Genomic DNA, 16,977 nt, shown 5'->3' with positions numbered 1-16,977 from the left:
CGAGGAGCCTCACCGCATAGCAATCGGGGGTGCGAGGCGAGGGATGGGGCGGGAAGGCCCCAACGGCTAGACGGAAGAGGCTTCAGGGCCGCCTAGGAATGGTCCAAGCATCGGACACGCTTGGGGCGACTACCAGTGACAGCCCCCTATCCCGCGATGCGTCCGATACGAAGATGGTTCCAAGGCGGCCGAGGAGCCTCACCGCATAGCAATCGGGGTGCGAGGTGGGGGATGCGGCGAGATGGCCCCAACGGCTAGACGGAAGAGGCCACAGGGCCGCGTCGGAATAGTCCAAGCATCGGACGCGCTTGGGGCGACTACCAGTGACAACCCCTTATCCCGCGATGCGTCCGATACGAAGATAGTTCCAAGGCGGCCGAGGAGCCTCACCGCATAGCAATCGGGGTGCGAGGTGGGGGATGCGGCGAGATGGCCCCAACGGCTAGACGGAAGAGGCTGCAGGGCCGCCTCGGAATAGTCCAAGCATCGGACGCGCTTGGGGCCACTACCAGTGACAACCCCTTATCCCGCGATGCGTCCGATACGAAGATAGTTCCAAGGCGGCCGAAGAGCCTCACCGCATAGCAATCGGGGTGCGAGGTGGGGGATGCGGCGAGATGGCCCCAACGGCTAGACGGAAGAGGCCACAGGGCCGCCTCGGAATAGTCCAAGCATCGGACGCGCTTGGGGCGACTACCAGTGACAACCCCTTATCCCGCGATGCGTCCGATACGAAGATAGTTCCCAGGCGGCCGAGGAGCCTCACCGCATAGCAATCGGGGTGCGAGGCGAGGGATGCGGCGAGATGGCCCCAAAGGCTAGACGGAAGAGGCTGCAGGGCTGCCTCGGAATAGTCCAAGCATCGGACGCGCTTGGGGCGACTACCACTGCCAACCCCTTATCCCGCGATGCGTCCGATACACAGATAGTTCCGAGGCGGCCGAGGAGGTGGGGGATGCAGCGAGATGGCCCCAACGGCTAGACGGAAGAGGCTGCAGGGCCGCCTCGGAATAGTCCAAGCATCGGACGCGCTTGGGGCGACTACCAGTGACAACCCCTTATCCCGCGATGCGTCCGATACACAGATAGTTCCGAGGCGGCCAAGGAGCCTCACCGCATAGCAATCGTGGTGCGAGGTGGGGGATGCGGCGAGATGGCCCCAACGGCTAGACGGAAGAGGCTGCAGGGCCGCCTCGGAATGGTCCAAGCATCGGATGCGCTTGGGGCGACTACCACTGCCAACCCCTTATCCCGCGATGCGTCCGATACACAGATAGTTCCAAGGCGGCCGAGGAGCCTCACAGCATAGCAATCAGGGTGCGAGGCGAGGGATGCGGCGAGAAAGCCCCAACGGCTAGAGGGAAGAGGCTTCAGGTCCGCCTCGGAATGGTCCAAGCATCGGACGCGCTTGGGGCGACTACCAGTGACAACCCCTTATCCCGCGACGCGTCCGATACACAGATAGTTCCAAGGCGGCCGAGGAGCCTCACCGCATAGCAATCGGGGTGCGAGGCGAGGGATGCGGCGAGAAGGACCCAACGGCTACACGGAAGAGGCTTCGGGGCCGCCTCGGAATGGTCCAAGCATCGGACGCGCTTGGGGCGACTACCAGTGACAACCCCTTATCCCGCGACGCGTCCGATACACAGATAGTTCCAAGGCGGCCGAGGAGCCTCACCGCATAGCAATCGGGGTGCGAGGCGAGGGATGCGGCGAGAAGGACCCAACGGCTACACGGAAGAGGCTTCGGGGCCGCCTCGGAATGGTCCAAGCATCGGACGCGCTTGGGGCGACTACCAGTGACAACCCCTTATCCCGCGACGCGTCCGATACACAGATAGTTCCAAGGCGGCCGAGGAGCCTCACCGCATAGCAATCGGGGTGCGAGGCGAGGGATGCGGCGAGAAGGACCCAACGGCTAGACGGAAGAGGCTTCGGGTCCGCCTCGGAATGGTCCAAGCATCGGACGCGCTTGGGGCGACTACCAGTGACAACCCCTTATCCCGCGACGCGTCCGATACACAGATAGTTCCAAGGCGGCCGAGGAGCCTCACCGCATAGCAATCGGGGTGCGAGGCGAGGGATGCGGCGAGAAGGACCCAACGGCTAGACGGAAGAGGCTTCGGGTCCGCCTCGGAATGGTCCAAGCATCGGACGCGCTTGGGGCGACTACCAGTGACAACCCCTTATCCCGCGACGCGTCCGATACACAGATAGTTCCAAGGCGGCCGAGGAGCCTCACCGCATAGCAATCGGGGTGCGAGGCGAGGGATGCGGCGAGAAGGACCCAACGGCTAGACGGAAGAGGCTTCGGGTCCGCCTCGGAATGGTCCAAGCATCGGACGCGCTTGGGGCGACTACCAGTGACAACCCCTTATCCCGCGACGCGTCCGATACACAGATAGTTCCGAGGCGGCCGAGGAGCCTCACCGCATAGCAATCGGGGTGCGAGGCGAAGGATGCGGCGAGAAGGACCCAACGGCTAGACGGAAGAGGCTTCGGGTCCGCCTCGGAATGGTCCAAGCATCGGACGCGCTTGGGGCGACTACCAGTGACAACCCCTTATCCCGCGACGCGTCCGATACACAGATAGTTCCAAGGCGGCCGAGGAGCCTCACCGCATAGCAATCGGGGTGCGAGGCGAGGGATGCGGCGAGAAGGACCCAACGGCTAGACGGAAGAGGCTTCAGGGCCGCCTCGGAATGGTCCAAGCATCGAACGCGCTTGGGGCGACTACCAGTGACAACCCCTTATCCCGCGACGCGTCCGATACACAGATAGTTCCGAGGCGGCCGAGGAGCCTCACCGCATAGCAATCGGGGTGCGAGGCGAGGGATGCGGCGAGAAGGACCCAACGGCTAGACGGAAGAGGCTTCAGGGCCGCCTCGGAATGGTCCAAGCATCGGACGCGCTTGGGGCGACTACCAGTGACAACCCCTTATCCCGCGACGCGTCCGATACACAGATAGTTCCGAGGCGGCCGAGGAGCCTCACCGCATAGCAATCGGGGTGCGAGGCGAGGGATGCGGCGAGAAGGACCCAACGGCTAGACGGAAGAGGCTTCAGGGCCGCCTCGGAATGGTCCAAGCATCGGACGCGCTTGGGGCGACTACCAATGACAACCCCTTATCCCGCGACGCGTCCGATACACAGATAGTTCCGAGGCGGCCGAGGAGCCTCACCGCATAGCAATCGGGGTGCGAGGCGAGGGATGCGGCGAGAAGGACCCAACGGCTAGACGGAAGAGGCTTCAGGGCCGCCTCGGAATGGTCCAAGCATCGGACGCGCTTGGGGCGACTACCAGTGACAACCCCTTATCCCGCGACGCGTCCGATACACAGATAGTTCCGAGGCGGCCGAGGAGCCTCACCACATAGCAATCGGGGTGCAAGGCGAGGGATGCGGCGAGAAGGACCCAACGGCTAGACGGAAGAGGCTTCAGGGCCGCCTCGGAATGGTCCAAGCATCGGACGCGCTTGGGGCGACTACCAGTGACAACCCCTTATCCCGCGACGCGTCCGATACACAGATAGTTCCGAGGCGGCCGAGGAGCCTCACCGCATAGCAATCGGGGTGCGAGGCGAGGGATGCGGCGAGAAGGACCCAACGGCTAGACGGAAGAGGCTTCAGGGCCGCCTCGGAATGGTCCAAGCATCGGACGCGCTTGGGGCGACTACCGTTGCCAACCCCTTATCCCGCGATGCGTCTGATACACAGATAGTTCCGAGGCGGCCGAGGAGCCTCACCGCATAGCAATCGGGTTGCGAGGCAGATTATTGGGAAGGGAACCCCCTGGGATGCGGCTCAAGCAGTGCCCAAAGGGACTGGAATGCGGAATCACATCGAGAGACCCAAATGCTATACGAGGGCTCAAATCGAATTATCGATTTGGCCACGACATGGACGCATCGGAACGACTACCTTTGCCGAACCACTCGCAATTGCATCCATACCGAAACCAATAGACATTTCCGTTAGAGCCCTCGCATAGCATTCGGGAATCTCGCATGCCCCTCTAAATCGACCAATGCTGGCGCTCAATGAAAATCCGAGCGCTACCACCGTTCGAGCGCCAGCATTGGTCGAGTTAGAGGGGCACGGGGGAGAATGCTCCAGTCAACACCTCCCCTATATAAGTTATTTGTCCGATTCTCGCACAACCGTAGTCTGCCTCGTCGAATCAAACAACGGTCCCAGATTCCGACTTCCGTTCCGTAGAGACCCAAAAGCTAGATGGAGGCTCGCAAGAAAGAGAGTCGGCGCATAGCAATCGGGTTTCTCGAACGTTTAGGGACCGAGCTCACTTGCGGATAGGGCAAAATCCGCCAAGCAACCCAAAAGCTAGACGGGGGCTCGAATCGAATCGCCTAGGCGGCCACAACAACGACGTGTTGGATCGACTACCAGTGCCAAACCATTCAGCAAGACTAGTCTGTGTCGAGGCCGGATAGAGATTCTCAGAGAGCGCCCGCATAGCATTTAGGAGACCTGCCGCGTCCCTCACACTCGACAAATGGTGGTGCACGTTTATAAATCCGAGCGATCCCAACCCTTTCAAGCACCAACATCGGTCGAGATAGAGGGGCACGGAGGGGGCTGCGTGAGACAACACAGTCCCCTATATAAGTTATTTGTCCGATTCTCACACATCCGAAGAATGGTCATCAAATCGGACAACAGCCCAAACTTCCGACTTCCGTCCCAGAAAGCCCAAGAGCTATCTAAAACGTTCATGGCCGGAACTCGATCGCGGCTATACCAGTCCGCCAAGCAACCCAAAAGCTAGACTGGAGCTCTAGTCGAATCACCTCTGTGGCCATTGCAAGGACGTGTTGGAGCGACTACCATTGCCGAACCATTCCGCAGGTCGAGTCCATACCAAGGCCGCATAGAGATTCACGATGAGCTCCTGCATAGCAATCAGGAGACTTGCCGTGTCCATCACAATCGATAAATCCTGGTGCAAGATTTTTGCATCCGAGCGCTCCAACCAGTCGAGCACCAGCATCAATCGACATAAACGGGCACGGGGGGAGGATGCTCGAGAACACTACCTCCCCTATATAAGTTATTTGTCCGATTCTCAAGCAGCCGAAGTCTGGTCATCGAATCGGGTCAAAGACCACAACTTCCGACTTTACCCACAATGCAAGTCATCGAATCGAACATCGGCCCCCGAGTCGGACTCCATGCGTATGTCAGGTCATCGGACCCAAATTCCGCCTTCCTGCGCATGGCGGGCCATCAATATCAACTCGGTCATCGGACCCAAACTCCGCCTTTTTGCGTATGGCACGCCTTCAAATCGGTCATCGGACCCAAATTCCGCCTTCCTGTGCATGGCGGGCCATCAACATCAACTCGGTCATCGGACCCAAATTCCGCCTTTCTGCGCATGGCACGCCATCAACTCGGTCATCGGACCCAAATTCCGCCTTCCTGCGCATGGCAGGTCATCGGACACAAATTCAGACCTCGCCAATATGCCTACGTATCGAATCGGTCATCGGACCCAACTTCCGACTTCATCCATACTGTAGGGTCTTTGAGGTTGGCGCGGTGCGCTCAACCCAGGGAGTCGACCCATCGAAGCATACACCTCCCCTATATAAGCTATTTGTCCGATTCCCACACCTGTGTAGTTTGCACCTCTGACCAGGACATCGACCCCAACTTCCGAACTCGACTGCAACGACGGCACCAGCGCCTTGGTGCGCACCTTGCGACGCACAGTCCCAACATTCGCCTTCCTGCACATGGCAGGTCATCGGACCCAAATTCCGACCTCGCGAGTATGCCTACATATCGAATCGGTCATCGGACCCAACTTCCGACTTCATCCATACCGTAGGGTCTTTGAGGTTGGCGCGGTGCGCTCAACCCGGGGAGTCGACCCAACGAAGCATACACCTCCCCTATATAAGCTATTTGTCCGATTCCCACACCTGTGTAGTTTGCACCTCCGATCAAGACATCGACCCCAACTTCCGAACTCGCCTCCAACGACCGAACCAGCGCCTTGGTGCGCACCTTGCAACGCACAGTGCCAACATTCGCCTTCCTGCACGTGGCAGGTCATCGGACCCAAATTCCGACCTCGCGAGTATGCCTACATATCGAATCGGTCATCGGACCCAACTTCCGACTTCATCCATACCGTAGGGTCTTTGAGGTTGGCGCGGTGCGCTCAACCCGGGGAGTCGACCCAACGAAGCATACACCTCCCCTATATAAGCTATTTGTCCGATTCCCACACCTGTGTAGCTTGCACCTCCGATCAGGACATCGACCCCAACTTCCGAACTCGACTAAAAAGACCGCACCAGCGCCTTGGTGTGCACCTTGCAACGCACAGTGTCAACATTCGCCTTCCTGCACATGGCAGGTCATCGGACCCAAATTCCGACCTCATGAGCATACCTACTAATCGAATCGGTCATCGGACCCAACTTCCGACTTCATCCATACCGTAGGGTCTTTGAGGTTGGCGCGGTGCGCTCAACCTGGGGAGTCGACCCATCGAAGCATACACCTCCCCTATATAAGCTATTTGTCCGATTCCGACACCTGTGTAGTTTGCACCTCCGCTCAGGACATCGACCCCAACTTCCGAACTCGCCTGCAACGACCGAACCAGCGCCTTGGTGCGCACCAAAAGTGCGCACTTTTGGAGGGCACTTTTGTGCGCTCCAAAGGTGCGCACTTTTGGAGGGCACTTTTCTGCGCTCCAAAGGTGCGCACTTTTGGAGGGCACTTTTTGGAGGGCACTTTTCTGCGCTCCAAAGGTGCGCACTTTTGGAGGGCACTTTTTGGAGGGCACTTTTCTGCGCTCCAAAGGTGCGCACTTTTGGAGGGCACTTTTTGGAGGGCACTTTTCTGCGCTCCAAAGGTGCGCACTTTTGGAGGGCACTTTTTGGAGGGCACTTTTCTGCGCTCCAAAGGTGCGCACTTTTGGAGGGCACTTTTTGGAGGGCACTTTTCTGCGCTCCAAAGGTGCGCACTTTTGGAGGGCACTTTTTGGAGGGCACTTTTCTGCGCTCCAAAGGTGCGCACTTTTGGAGGGCACTTTTTGGAGGGCACTTTTCTGCGCTCCAAAGGTGCGCACTTTTGGAGGGCACTTTTTGGAGGGCACTTTTCTGCGCTCCAAAGGTGCGCACTTTTGGAGGGCACTTTTGTGCACTCCAAAGGTGCGCACTTTTGGAGGGCACTTTTCCTGTGCTCCAAAGGTGCACACCTAGGTGAGCACCTTCGACCACACCTTGTAGCACACCAAACTCTGACTTTCGACTTCATCCGCAATGCAGGGTCTTTGAGGTTGGCGCAATGCGCACAACCAGGGGAGTCGACCCATCAAACCCAACACCTCCCCTATATAAGCTATTTGTCTGATTCTCATACATGCGTAGCCTGCAGGAGCAATTAGGACATCGACCCCAACTTTCGGCTTCTAAACGAAAACAAGGTCTTTGAGGTTGGTGTAATGCGAACAACTAGGGGAGTCAACCCATCAAACCCAACACCTCCCCTATATAAGCTATTTGTCTGATTCTCATACATGTGTAGTCTACAGGAGCAATTAGGACATCGACCCCAACTTTTGACTTCTTAACGAAAACAAGGTCTTTGAGGTTGACGTAATGCGCACAACCAGGGGAGTCGACCCATCAAACCCAACACCTCCCCTATATAAGCTATTTGTCCGATTCTCATACATGTGTAGCCTGCAGGAGCCATTAGGACATTGACCCCAACTTTTGACTTCTTAACGAAAACAAGGTCTTTGAGGTTGGCGTAATGCGCACAACCAAGGGAGTTGACCCATCAAACCCAACACCTCCCCTATATAAGCTATTTGTCTGATTCTCATACATGTGTAGCCTGCAACAACGATTAGGACATCCACCCCAACTTCTGAATTCGTCTGCGTTGACCGCACCAAAGGTGCACGCCTTGGTGCTCACCAAAATCCGACTTCCGACTTCTTCTGCTATGCGGGGTCTTTGAGGTTGGCGCAGTGCGCACAACCAGGGGAGTCAACCCACCGAATGCAACACCTCCCCTATATAAGCTATTTGTCTGATTCTCATACATGCGTAGACTGCAGCAATGATTAGGACATCCACCCCAACTTTTGACTTCTTAAACAAGACAGGGTCTTTGAAGTTGGTGCAGTGCACACAACCAGGGGAGTCGACCCATCAAACGCAACACCTCCCCTATATAAAGCTATTTGTCCGATTCTCATACGTGTAGTCTGCAGCAGCGATTAGGACATCGACCCCAACTTCCGAATTCGTTTGCATTGACCGCACCAAAGGTGCACGCCTTGGTGTGCACCCTGGAGTGCACTTTGGTGCTCACCTCGGTGCACACTTTGGTGTGCACCTCGGTGTGCACCAAAGGTGCGCACCTTGGAGCGCACCAAAGGTGTACACTTTGGAGCGCACCACATAGGGTCTTTGAGAGGTTGGCGCAGTGCGCACACCAAGGTGGGTGTTGAGGTGCGTGCCGAGGTGGGTGGGTGCTAGGGTGCGCTCCATGGTGGGTGCCAGGGTGGGTGCGTGCTAGGGTGGATTCCAAAGAGGGTCATAGGGTGGGTGCCAAGGTGGGTTGGTGATATAGTGGGTTCAAAGGTGGGTACTAGGGTGGGTTCCAAGGTGGGTCACAAGTTGGGTGCCAGGATGCGTGGGTGTTAGGTTGGGTGCCAAGGTGGGCTCCTGCGTGGGTGGGTGCTAGGGTGGGTTTCAAGGTGGACGCGAGGGCGGGTGCCAAGGTGGGTAACAAGTTGGGTGTTAGGATGGGTGAGTGCTAGAGTGGGTGCCAAGGTGGGTGGGTGCTAAGGTGGATGCCAAGGTGGTTCACAGGGTGGGTGGGTTCTAGGGTGAGTTCCAAGGTGGGTCACAGGTTCAGTGCTAGGGTGGGTGTCAAGGCGGGTGTCGAGGTGCCTGGGTGCTAGGGTGTGGATGCCAATGTGGGTCATAGGGTGGGTACTAGGGTGGGCTGCAATGTGGGTGCCAAGGTGGGTAACATGCTCGGTGGGTTCTAAATTGGGTGCCAGGGTGGGTGTGCACCCACCTTGCCCGAGGTGGGTGCCAAGGTGCCAGTGTGGGTGGGTGCTAAGGTGGATGCCAAGGTGGGTGAGAAGGTGGGTGATAGGTTGAGTGGTAGGATGGGTGGGTGCCAAGATGGGTCACAGGGTGGGTGCAAGGGTGGGTAGGTGCTAGGGTTGGTGTCAGGGTGGGTGGGTGCTAGGTTGGGTTCCAAGGTGGGTGCGAGGGTGAGTGTCAAGGTGGGTCACAGGTTAGGTGCTAGGATGGGTGAGTGCTAGGGTGCAAAGGTGCCAGGGTGGGTGCTAGGATGGGTCGATGCTAGGGTGAGTGGCAAGGTGGGTCCACAAGTGTCAAGGTGGGTGCCGAGGTGGGTGCCAAGTCGGCGACTGCTATGGTGGATGCCAAGGTGGGTCACGGGGTGGGTGCCAAGTTGCTAGGTTGGGTTCCAAGGTGGGTGCCAACGTGGGTGCTAGGGTGCGTGGGTTAAAGGGTGTGTCACAACGTGGGTGCCAGGATGGGTGCGCACCCACACTGGCCAAGACGGGTGCGGGTGCAAGGTTGGGTTCCAAGCCCGGTCACAGGCTGGGTGCTAGGATGGGTGGGTGCCAAGGTGGGCACCAGGGTGGGTGCACCCACCCTGGCCAAGGTGGGTCACGGGGTGGGTCCTAGGGTGGGTAACGGGGTGGGTACTAAGGTGCGTGCCAAGGTGGGTCATAGGGTGGGTGCCAAGGTGGGCACCAGGGTGGGTGTGCACCAACCCTAGCCAGGGTAGGTCACGGGGTGGTTGTCGGGGTGGGCGTCAAGGAGCCAAGGTGGGTGGCAAGTAGCCAAGTTGCGTGCCAAGGTGGGTGTCGGGGTGGGTGCCAAGGATCCAAGGTGGGTGCCAAGGAACCAAGGTGGGTGTCTGGGTGGGTGCCGAGGTGGGAGCCAGGGTGGGTCCCAAGGTGAGTGCAAAGGTGGGTGCCAGGGTCAAGGTGAGTGCCAATGTGGGTTCCAAGGTGCCAGGGTCAGGGTGAGTGCCAATGTGGGTTCAAAGGTGCTAAGTTGGGTGCGAGGTTGGGTGCGAGGGTGGGTGGGTGCCAAGGTGTGCTAGGTGGAAGCCCGGGTGGGTCGGCATCCCATGGGTGTCGAGTTGGGTGCCTGATGGGTGCTTCTTGTCAAGTTTTAGTCGTCGGGACTCATTTCGAGCCTTAGAGGTCGTTTCTTGTCCGGTTGCCCTGTCTTCGACCTGGGAACCCAATTTTGGTCCTCGGGTCCCATTTTTTTTTGTCTCGCATCCCACTTTTGGCCTGTGGCCTTTTCGGGGTCGATTCTCGTTTTGGGCATCAGAGCATGTTTCTTCTCCTAAAACCCAATATTTGTTTATTAAGTCTCGGAACACATTTTTGTTCTCGTGGACCCATCATGGGTCTTGGAACGCATTTGTGGTCCTTGGGTCCCATTTTGCATCCCGAAACTTGTGTTTTGGTGCTTGATCCCTATTTTGGGTGCCCACCTTGCACCAAGTGCGCACCCGGGGCAAACCGAGCGCCTTGGTGCACCGGGGCAAGATCGAGCGTGCACCCGAGGCGCCCCGAACATGCACCAAGGTGCACTCGGCCCACATGTGAGCGCAGGTCGTTGCGCCCGAGGTGGTGTGTGGGCACCGCGTTGCAGACGGGACACTGCACGCACACGACGCCCCCTCCAGGTGCACGCACGTAGGCCGGGCCGGGTGCACACCCGACGCCCTAGCAAGGTGCGCGCACCCGGGCAGGGCTCACACTTGGCGAACGGGGCGCACTTCGCGAGGGAGGGTGTGCACCTCGACGGGGGTGGGTGGCCGGGGTGGATTCGCACGTGGGTCGCGGTTTGCTAAGTACACACTGCGACAAGCTCATAACGGGTGCGATCATACCAGCATTAGTGCACCGGATCCCATCAGAACTCCGCAGTTAAGCGCGCTTGGGCCGGAGTAGTACTGGGATGGGTGACCTCCCGGGAAGTCCCGGTGTTGCACCCTTTTTTAGTTTTTCGCCGGGCGTCGCAATGCTATTTGAATAAACCTTTTGCCCGTTTGCGTTCTCGTCGGGGCCGGGCCGGGCCGGGGTGCGCTGCCCGCACTACCGCGCGCGCGGGGGCGACACCGAGCGCGCACCCGAGGCGCCCCGAGCACACAGGCCACGGTGCAACCCGGGCGTTGTGCGCGCACCCCGGTGCGCCCGAGGTGCTGCGCGCGCACCCAGGTGAAATCGGTGTGCACCTCGGCCAGTGCGCGCTCGGTCGAGTCGCGCACGTTGGCCAAGGTGCACGGTGATGTTTCTTACTCTAAGGTTCCGCACCAGACGCCCGGGACAGGTGAGCGAAGCTGGGCGGGACCGGGTGCGCGGCCGGGGCAGGTGCACGCAGCTGGAGAGAGCTTTGGAGCACACTTCGGAGCGCACCAATGATGCGCTCCATTCAAAAGTTTCCTGAAAAGGCAAAAAAAGTTGAGATTATAGAATTTCCCACTTGAGAGATTGTAAAAAAAAAAAATTTAAAATGAAGGAAACGCGGGTGCCAAGGTGTGCGCAGCCCAGCCAAGGTGTGCGCACCAAGGCGCCCACCCTGGCGAAGGTGCACGCAAGGTGCGCACCCGAGGCAAACCGGACAATTAACCCAACTTTCGACTTCGCGCGCACCTTGGAGCGCACTTCGGAGCGCTCCTTGGTGCGCACCAATCTTGGGCACCTCGGAGTGCACCATGGCGCCCACCAAGGTGCGCACCCGGGGCAAACCGAGCTCCGACTTCGTGCGCACCTTGGAGCGCACGAAAGGTGCGCACCATGGCGCCCACCAAGGTGCGCAGCCCAGCCAAGGCGTGCGCATCAAGGTGCGCACCCTGGCGAAGGTGCGCACCCGGGGCAAACCGAGCTCCGACTTCGTGCGCACCTTGGAGCGCACAAAAGGTGCGCAACCCAGCCAAGGTGTGCGCACCCCGGTCAAACCGAGCTCCGAATCGTGCGCACCAGAGGTGCACGCCATCGTGCGCACCTTGGAGCACACTTCGGAGCCCTCCTTGGTGCGCGCCGATGTTGCGCACCTCGGAGCGCACCCGGGGAAAACAATGCAATTAACCCGACTTTCGACTTCGTGGGCACCTCGGAGCGCTCTCGGGTTCGCACCTCGGAGCACACCGAGGTGCGCACCTTTGATGCGCTGCCTTCACCAATTTCCAGAAAAGGCAAGAAAACATTGAGAAGGTGTGCGCACCGAGGTGCCCACCCTGGCGAAGGTGCACGCGAGGTGCGCACCCGGGGCAAACCGGGCTCCGACTTCGTGCACGCCGCACCTTGGAGCACACTTCGGAGCGCTCCTTGGTGCGCACCAGGGCGCGCAACCCAGCCGAGGTGCCCACCCCGGCGAAGGTGCACGCGAGGTGCGCACCCGGGGCAAACCGGGCTCCGACTTCGTGCACGCCATGGTGCCCACCGCGGCGAAGGTGCACGTGAGGTGCGCACCCGGGGCAAACCGGGCTCCGACTTCGTGCACGCCGCACCTTGGAGCACACTTCGGAGCGCTCCTTGGTGCGCACCATGGTGCCCACCAGGGCGCGCAACCCCGCCGAAGGTGCACGCGAGGTGCGCACCCGGGGCAAACCGGGCTCCGACTTCGTGCACGCCGCACCTTGGAGCACACTTCGGAGCGCTCCTTGGTGCGCACCATGGTGCCCACCAGGGCGCGCAACCCCGCCGAAGGTGCACGCGAGGTGCGCACCCGGGGCAAACCGGGCTCCGACTTCGTGCACGCCATGGTGCGCACCGCGGCGAAGGTGCGCACCCGGGGCAAACCGGGCTCCGACTTCGTGCACGCCGCACCTTGGAGCACACTTCGGAGCGCTCCTTGGTGCGCACCAGGGCGCGCAACCCAGCCGAGGTGCCCACCCCGGCGAAGGTGCACGCGAGGTGCGTACCCGGGGCAAACCGGGCTCCGACTTCGTGCACGCCGCACCTTGGAGCACACTTCGGAGCGCTCCTTGGTGCGCACCATGGTGCCCACCAGGCCGCGCAACCCAGCCAAGGTGTGCGCACCAAGGTGCACGCGAGGTGCGCACCCGGGGCAAACCGGGGTCCGACTTCGTGCACGCCGCACCTTGGAGCACACATCGGGGCGCTCCCGGGTTCGCACCGGCGTTGCGCACCGTGGTGGGCACCTCGGAGCACACCAAGGTGGGCAGCGAGGTGCGCACCTTTGATGCGATGCCTTCACTAATTTCCATAAAAGGCAAAAAAAAAACGAGATTTTAAAATTTCCGTTTTGAAAGATAGTGAGAAAAAGGGAATGCTGGTGCCATCTTGAGCCCGCCCTGGTGCGCAGCCCAGCCAAGGTGTGCGCACCAAGGTGCCCACCCTGGCGAAGGTGCGCGCCCGGGCAATTAACCCAACTTCCAACTTCGCGCGCGCCAGGGTGGGAGCGCACCCAACAACCGGGCCTGGGAAGAGCCAATGCGAGAAACCCCACCAAACGCTCTGACAAAAAAAGAGGGGGCGCTCCAGTAACCCCGCTTCGGAGCGCACCCTGGGCAAACCCAGCCAAGGTGCCCACCCCGGCCAAGGTGCAGGCGAGGTGCGCACCCGGGGCAAACCGGGCTCCGACAACGTGCACGCCGCACCTTGGAGCACACTTCGTAGCGCTCCCGGGTGCGCACCTCAGAGCACACCAAGGTGGGCAGCGAGGTGCGCACCTTTGATGCGCTGCCTTCACTAATTTCCAGAAAAGGCAAAAAAAAAAGGAGATTTTAAAATTTCCGTTTTGAAAGATAGTGAAAAAAACGGAACGCGCGTGCCATCTTGAGCCCGCCCTGGTGCGCAGCCCAGGTAAGGTGCCCACCCTGGCAAAGGTGCGCACCCGGGCAATTAACCCTACTTCCGACTTCGTGCGCGCCAGGGTGGCAACCGGGCCTCGGAAGAGCCAATGCGAGAAACCCCACCAAACGCTCCGACAAAAAAAGAGGCGGCGCTCCAATAACCCCGCTTCGGAGCGCAGCCGGGGCAAACCCAGCCAAGGTGCCCACCCCGACGAAGGTGCACGCGAGGTGCGCACCCGGGGCAAACCGGGCTCCGACAACGTGCACGCAGCACCTTGGAGCACACTTCGAAGCACTCCCGGGTGCCCACCGGCGTTGCGCACCGTGGTGGGCAGCGAGGTGCGCACCTTTGATGCGCTGCCTTCACTAATTTCCAGAAAAAGGCAAAAAAAAATGAGATTTTAAAATTTCCATTTTGAAAGATAGTGAAAAAAAAGGAACGCGGGTGCCATCTTGAGCCCGCCCTGGTGCGCAGCCCAGGCAAGGCATGCGCACCAAGGTGCCCACCCGAGGTGCACACCCGGGGCAAACCGGGCTCCGACTTCGTGCAGGCCGCACCTTGGAGCACACTTCGGAGCGCTCCTTGGTGCGCACCATGGTGCCCACCAGGGCGCGCAACCCAGCCAAGGTCTGCACACCAAGGTGCCCACCCCGGCGAAGGTGCACGCGAGGTGCGCACCCGGGGCAAACCGGGCTCCGACTTCGTGCACGCCATGGTGCCCACCGCGGCGAAGGTGCACGCGAGGTGCGCACCCGGGGCAAACCGGGCTCCGACTTCGTGCACGCCGCACCTTGGAGCACACTTCGGAGCGCTCCTTGGTGCGCACCATGGTGCCCACCAGGGCGCGCAACCCAGCCAAGGTGTGCGCACCAAGGTGCACGCGAGGTGCGCACCCGGGGCAAACCGGGGTCCGACTTCGTGCACGCCGCACCTTGGAGCACACATCGGAGCGCTCCCAGGTTCGCACCAGCGTTGCGCACCTTTGATGCGCTGCCTTCACTAATTTCCAGAAAAGGCAAAAAAAAACGATATTTTAAAATTTCCGTTCTGAAAGATAGTGAAAAAAACGGAACGCGGGTGCCATCTTGAGCCCTTCCTGGTGCGCAGCCCAGGCAAGTTGTGCGCACCAAGGTGCCCACCCTGGCGGAGGTGCGCGCCCGGGGCAAACCGGGCTCCGACTTCGTGCACTGCATGGTGCCCACCAAGGCGCGCAACCCAGCCAAGGTGCCCACCGCAGCGAAGGTGCACGCGAGGTGCACACCCGGGGCAAACCGGGCTCCGACTTCGTGCACGCCGCACCTTGGAGCACACTTCAGAGCGCTCCTTGGTGCGCACCAGGGCGCGCAACCCAGCCGAGGTGCCCACCCCGGCGAAGGTGCACGCGAGGTGCGCACCCGGGGCAAACCGGGCTCCGACTTCGTGCACGCCATGGTGCCCACCGCGGCGAAGGTGCGCACCCGGGGCAAACCGGGCTCCGACTTCGTGCACGCCGCACCTTGGAGCACACTTCGGAGCGCTCCTTGGTGCGCACCATGGTGCCCACCAGGCCGCGCAACCCAGCCAAGGTGTGCGCACCAAGGTGCACGCGAGGTGCGCACCCGGGGCAAACCGGGGTCCGACTTCGTGCACGCCGCACCTTGGAGCACACATCGGGGCGCTCCCGGGTTCGCACCGGCGTTGCGCACCGTGGTGGGCACCTCGGAGCACACCAAGGTGGGCAGCGAGGTGCGCACCTTTGATGCGATGCCTTCACTAATTTCCATAAAAGGCAAAAAAAAAATGAGATTTTAAAATTTCCGTTTTGAAAGATAGTGAGAAAAAGGGAATGCTGGTGCCATCTTGAGCCCGCCCTGGTGCGCAGCCCAGCCAAGGTTTGCGCACCAAGGTGCCCACCCTGGCGAAGGTGCGCGCCCGGGCAATTAACCCAACTTCCAACTTCGCGCGCGCCAGGGTGGGAGCGCACCCAACAACCGGGCCTGGGAAGAGCCAATGCGAGAAACCCCACCAAACTCTCTGACAAAAAAAGAGGGGGCGCTCCAGTAACCCCGCTTCGGAGCGCACCCTGGGCAAACCCAGCCAAGGTGCCCACCCCGGCCAAGGTGCAGGCGAGGTGCGCACCCGGGGCAAACCGGGCTCCGACAACGTGCACGCCGCACCTTGGAGCACACTTCGTAGCGCTCCCGGGTGCGCACCTCAGAGCACACCAAGGTGGGCAGCGAGGTGCGCACCTTTGATGCGCTGCCTTCACTAATTTCCAGAAAAGGCAAAAAAAAAAGGAGATTTTAAAATTTCCGTTTTGAAAGATAGTGAAAAAAACGGAACGCGCGTGCCATCTTGAGCCCGCCCTGGTGCGCAGCCCAGGTAAGGTGCCACCCTGGCAAAGGTGCGCACCCGGGCAATTAACCCTACTTCCGACTTCGTGCGCGCCAGGGTGGCAACCGGGCCTCGGAAGAGCCAATGCGAGAAACCCCACCAAACGCTCCGACAAAAAAAGAGGCGGCGCTCCAATAACCCCGCTTCGGAGCGCAGCCGGGGCAAACCAAGCCAAGGTGCCCACCCCGACGAAGGTGCACGCGAGGTGCGCACCCGGGGCAAACCGGGCTCCGACAACGTGCACGCAGCACCTTGGAGCACACTTCGAAGCACTCCCGGGTGCCCACCGGCGTTGCGCACCGTGGTGGGCAGCGAGGTGCGCACCTTTGATGCGCTGCCTTCACTAATTTCCAGAAAAAGGCAAAAAAAAATGAGATTTTAAAATTTCCGTTTTGAAAGATAGTGAAAAAAAAGGAACGCGGGTGCCATCTTGAGCCCGCCCTGGTGCGCAGCCCAGGCAAGGCATGCGCACCAAGGTGCCCACCCGAGGTGCACACCCGGGGCAAACCGGGCTCCGACTTCGTGCAGGCCGCACCTTGGAGCACACTTCGGAGCGCTCCTTGGTGCGCACCATGGTGCCCACCAGGGCGCACCCGGGGCAAACCGGGCTCCGACTTCGTGCACGCCGCACCTTGGAGCACACATCGGAGCGCTCCCAGGTTCGCACCAGCGTTGCGCACCTTTGATGCGCTGCCTTCACTAATTTCCAGAAAAGGCAAAAAAAAACG

The 16,977-nt window shown here is 60.3% G+C and overlaps 1 non-coding gene across 1 annotated transcript; it reads left to right on the top strand.

The window, feature by feature from the left end:
• Window positions 1–10,933: 10,933 nt before the first annotated feature.
• Window positions 10,934–11,052, top strand: LOC131870653 (5S ribosomal RNA). Its single transcript, XR_009368958.1, has one exon. It is a non-coding gene; the product is annotated as a 5S ribosomal RNA (ribosomal RNA).
• Window positions 11,053–16,977: the final 5,925 nt, after the last annotated feature.

The sequence above is a fragment of the Cryptomeria japonica genome, unplaced genomic scaffold (genome assembly GCF_030272615.1).
Source record: "Cryptomeria japonica unplaced genomic scaffold, Sugi_1.0 HiC_scaffold_341, whole genome shotgun sequence".
Classification (NCBI taxonomy): Eukaryota; Viridiplantae; Streptophyta; class Pinopsida; order Cupressales; family Cupressaceae; genus Cryptomeria; species Cryptomeria japonica.
The sequence above is the reverse complement of the archived record's forward strand: the minus strand, read 5'-3'. Positions and strand labels throughout refer to the sequence as shown.